Here is a 5,028-nt window from a genome sequence, read left to right as displayed (position 1 = left end):
TGAACGGTACTCCCCAACGCTGCCATAGGCCGCCCATAGGGAGATACTCCTCACTTTGCCTTCCCTCTGGGGTCTCACTTTCTCCCCAGATGAAAGCAAAGAGGGTGCTGCCCCACTGGATCCTGTTGGACCAGGTTCATCCCCTTCCCCAATCTCTGCCCACAGGCCCGGGCTGGGACTCCTCTCCAATTCTTAGGGTGCTCCTATTGGGAGGATGGGACTCACTCATGTTGGCATCACCCACCCGACAGTCCCGCTGCATCATGGCAGTGTGGAAATTCAAAGTAAAATAGAGGTAAATAGCCTCTGTCTTCTCCAAAGATCATGGCTATCTAAAAATTCTAAGATAAGTGGGGAAGAAAGTGTTCTTACAATCTTTGGTGGAAATGTTGGTTAGGATATCAATTTTTTGTGGTCTGTGTGCAATTCCATTTCAAAATTGCTCAAATGGGTTGAGCTTTAGATTAGAACATTGGTTGTCATCCTTGCTACCTTGAAAGTCACCAATTGTAAAAAATAATAAAGGGTCTCGATGGACATTGCAACAGGCGTCTGCATTGTATTTGTGATGTTCTTTCATTGACGGCTGATATCAGTTCATTTAGAGTGAAATGTTTTCAGCTAAAGATAAAATTCCTTTTTTAAAAAAGGGGCTTTAGACATTGTTGTCATTCTCAAGTTTCCTTGAAAAGGCTCTGGTTATTCTCAGAGTTTTGTTTTTTTTTTTTTTTTTTAAAGATTTATTTATTTATTTATCTATTTATCTATTTATTTATTTATTTATTTATTTATTTATTTATTTATACAAGCACTGGGTACAGTCAGAAGCATGAGAGGGTGAGAAATTCACTGAGCCAGAGCGGGGAGCAGAACAGGCAGAAGGACCGAAGTACACTGCTGAGGGGAGCAGTGGTCGGCAGGAGAGCTCTGCGCGCCATATGCGACCCTCTCCAGTGGCCTGGGAGCAGCTGGAGATCGAACCGTTGCTGCAGAGGCTGCGGGCAGCTTCGCAACCCAGAGCTCAACCACTGCGCCCTGAAAGGACATTTTGCCGAGGCTGGTCTGCCACAGGATGTCAACATGGGGTGAGTTTATTTGGAACACAGGAATTTCATTCTATTCCACCCTATTCTTTTTTCGTTGTTTGTTTCTTGGTAACTAGGTAGAGGAAGGATCTTTCAGTTATTTGAAATTTTGTTTTATGAGACATCATGGCTCCATTCATCATTTTCCTTTTTCTTTCCATAGGTATGTACAATTTTCAGAACTCTTGTATATGAAAGCTGGAAGGGTCTGGGCTTTGATTTAATGTCTTACTTTCACTTTTTTATCAAAGCAATATAAACCTTATGGGTTAAACAGAGTACATTTATAATTACTTTTTTGAAGACAAAATATATTTATTTGGATTTGCAAATGAGCAGGAGCCTAGGTTTAGGCCAGAAACCCAAACCCCCTCACTAAAATCAATGAGGTGTATTTGACATCCACTCCAAATGAAGCTGCTGTGCCCACCCTGCCTGACTAGCAGGAAGGCCACAATTTCATCCTTAATATTAGTTTTTCTTTGGCCATCAAGGTATTATTAATTTGAAAAATAATTTTAGCAGTTCCTTTTCACCTGCCAAGGATCAGGGATGTAAGTGCAATGATGATGTTTTCATTAGTTTTAGTCAACCGGTTCTGATCATAAGAGAGGGCTGCATGCATTATAGAAAATTTGAACAGTCGAATGAAATAAAATGACCAATGGCCAACTATGATTTTTCATCAAAAGAGAAATATTTTTCATGAGTTAGCTTACTTTCTTCCTTCTGATTTCCAGTATTTTGAATTGTGAACTACAACACCCTTGTATAAGGGCAGGTTGTATAAATGTAGAGTTTAAGAATCACCAAATGAACTCCCATTCACTAGATGGAGAAACATAAAATCACATATCATCATCGTCTCTGAGTGCGCACCAAGATGCGACCTTTGCAGTAACTATTTCCCTTGCTTTTCATGACAAGTTCTCATATAATTCTGTATTATTAAATGTATAATTAAAACATGATTTTCATTTTGTCTGGTATTTAAAATATAAATAAATTTTATTATGTTCATTTTCTATCTAGACTCTTTCTCGCAACAATATGTGGGCAAGATGATCCACAGGATTGGCTGTGCTACAGCCTCATGTTTTCACTGCTGTATAGTATTCCACTTAATACCAAGTAATTTTTCCACTCTATTCTACATTCACACTAGATTATTGCATTAATATTTTCTATCCAAACTGGAATACCAATATCTAGAATTTTATATTCCACTTTCTTCATTGAACACTAATGTTTTATGTATATGTGAGATATATTGGACAGTTTCCTGGGGTTTTCATTTAGATTGTTTCCAATCCTGAATGGAAATGAATTTAGTATATTTAATATATTTAATATATTTCTATTTTTTCTCTCTCCAAGACAACAACAATAAAAACAACTATAATTGAGATGTTAAACTAATGCACAATTCAACCATAAAATCCTAAAGCCAACTAAATCTTGAACCAAGAATCAACTGAAGGCAATGATGAAGCTGTAAAGATTTATTTTTTGTCATTTATTGAAGAAACAGATATTTGCATGAATGCAAGACGTTCTTAGTAAGTACGCACAATTTTTAAAGAGATGTTACCAGTAGCGGTGACAGCCATTCTCTCTCTTTCTCTCTCTCATAGGATGGAGAGCGTTGGAGAGGGAGAGAGATTGCAAACTAGATTCCTGAATTTACTAATACGTCAAGGTTTTATTTTCTGTTTTTCTTCTTTTTACTGAATTATTTCTTCTTCACACATATTTTATTCTCTGAGATGGGCTACCAGATAATGTTCCCTAAAAAATTGCACCTGCATCTTTCATCTTCTCTGATGGAAATTCTGTGTGAGCGAGCATCTAAGCTAGGAGCCCGAGAGTCAATAAGGAGGCAAAATATTATGGATTTTTCTGATGTCTGAACAAGAAATACCATCCATTTCCTACATTATTTGTGCTGTTAAAGTGAAGGTCCTATCACTTCTGGAACATAAAATAACTTAAAAAGCAGGGCCTCCCCTGGTGGCACAGCAGTTGAGTGCTGGGCTGCGAAGCTGCCCACAGCCTCTGCAGCACCAATTAGATCCCTGGTATAAAATGGGCCAAAAAGAAAGGGGATAAAAAGGGCATTGGAGGGAAAGCAATTTGGATAATAGGTTTCTCTAACCCCTTCTGAAACACTTCGCTACTTTAGTTCACTATGCCTAGCCACAGAAGCAAATAATTTGACATATTTAACATCAGATAGGGTTTGAGAGATTTCTGTTCTACCCTCATTTGTCAAAGTGAAAAATGAAGGCCTTCAGTGTTCACATAAGGTCACATAAATGGAAGCATTAATTTCAAAATCCTGATCTCACACGTAGTTTATTCTCCAACAGTCTGAAATTAACTTGAAAAATAACCCACAAATTTGAATTAAAGACTCTTGTGCAATGATTTCTCAACAACACAAGTGATATCTCATTGCCTCACTGGGTTTCTGCAAAAACACTAACCAACTACTGGCTAGAACCCTTTCAGATTATACCCATGATCTATGTTTTTATACTAACTCACTTTAAAAAGCATATATTTCTATTTTAGTGGAATTATTTATTCTCCTCTTATACAGAAAGATAAGTATCAAATTTATTTTCCATAGCATATCATAAATAATGTTTAGCTAGAAAAATGAGACACTTTCTCACAAATGCCATCCTTCTTGAAAGAGGTATTAAAGGTGTTCAACTACTGCAGGGTGCATCTGACAACCACTACTAAGTATGGAGGAAAAGTTTGGAACAGATTAGATCCACATACCTTTGCGGGAGGGGAACGAAGAACAAGAAATTACTTAAAAGACTGTGGTGTGGTGGAAGAACCTCAATGAAATTAACACTGTACTTCGAGTTTATCTTCAAAAGTCCTCTCAAAGAGCCTTCCTAGGCAGTGATCCACCCAATACATTGAGAAAAAGTGCCCTGCCATTTATTGGCTTGAATCACGAAATGATTTCATCTTGACCTCAGATATAGCAATATGATATGCCTTAACCTAAATGAGAGTCACATCTCAAGAAACAAAGAAGGTCACAAGCTATGGAGTTCTTATTGAGATAATGCCAGTAAAAACCTTTTAAACCGTCAAAACGAACGTTGATCATCCTCTCTAGCCCTTCTCTCTCCCTCCCACCCTCCTCCGCTCCCCCACACCCTATACTTTCCCTAACCCAGTGTTCCAGGACTGCAAACCTTGTTGAACACAAATCCTTCACTCCGGTGCAGAGGACATTAAATGAGAAAAAATATGAAAATATATTACCATGCTTAAAAATATATAAAACTTCAGAACATATTAGAGAATAAAATTTCAAATCCTTAAGTCTCTAAAAATCCTTAACTAGGAAGTGATTAAGAAAGTGACCTGAAATGTACGTGTATCAGGAGCGAAAACAGGAAAAATTGTGAGGATAAATTCACCCGGGGAACTGCTCCACAGACCTGGACGAAATCAGGACGCTCTTCCTACACCGCGAGCTCCATGTCTACGCCACACACTCAAGTCTAACTATTGTCAGTATCACTCCCCTCGCGCCAAGAAAGAAAACACAACACTCTGTTATCTTCTGTGCTGCGGCAGAATGGAACCATCATTTGTCAAGGTGGCTCACAGCTTCAGCAAAACTATCTCAGAGCACAGGGAGTGAGTCAAGCAGCTGGAAGGCCAAAGAGATCTTTCAGGTCTGACTCATGAAACACGACAGCAGCAGCCGGGGCGGGCGTTGCAGCGCGGCCAGGAAGGCGACCTGCGGCCTCACGAGACTTCCCTGCGCGTCACGTCGTTAGAGAAAGTCCAACCTGAATCCCGAAGTGATAAAGTCCCGAGTCCAGCTCGCAGGGGCACGAGCGGCCTGAGCCCGGGGCCGCGGCCTCGCCCAGGCGAGCCTCGGGACCAGCGCGGCCCCGGCGCCCAG

The 5,028-nt window shown here is 39.7% G+C and overlaps 1 long non-coding RNA gene across 1 annotated transcript; it reads left to right on the top strand.

Moving 5' to 3' along the window:
- Positions 1-1,231: 1,231 nt before the first annotated feature.
- On the top strand, positions 1,232-2,778 carry LOC129145742 (uncharacterized). The gene is made up of 3 exons (XR_008551738.1): positions 1,232-1,248; positions 2,463-2,644; positions 2,720-2,778. It is a non-coding gene; the product is annotated as an uncharacterized LOC129145742 (long non-coding RNA).
- Positions 2,779-5,028: the final 2,250 nt, after the last annotated feature.

Source organism: Talpa occidentalis, unplaced genomic scaffold, assembly GCF_014898055.3.
Source record: "Talpa occidentalis isolate TD23 unplaced genomic scaffold, MPIMG_talOcc4v2.1 talOcc4.14, whole genome shotgun sequence".
In the NCBI taxonomy this organism is placed as follows: domain Eukaryota; kingdom Metazoa; phylum Chordata; class Mammalia; order Eulipotyphla; family Talpidae; genus Talpa; species Talpa occidentalis.
Note: the sequence above shows the minus strand (reverse complement) of the source record. Positions and strands in the feature narration are given on the sequence as shown.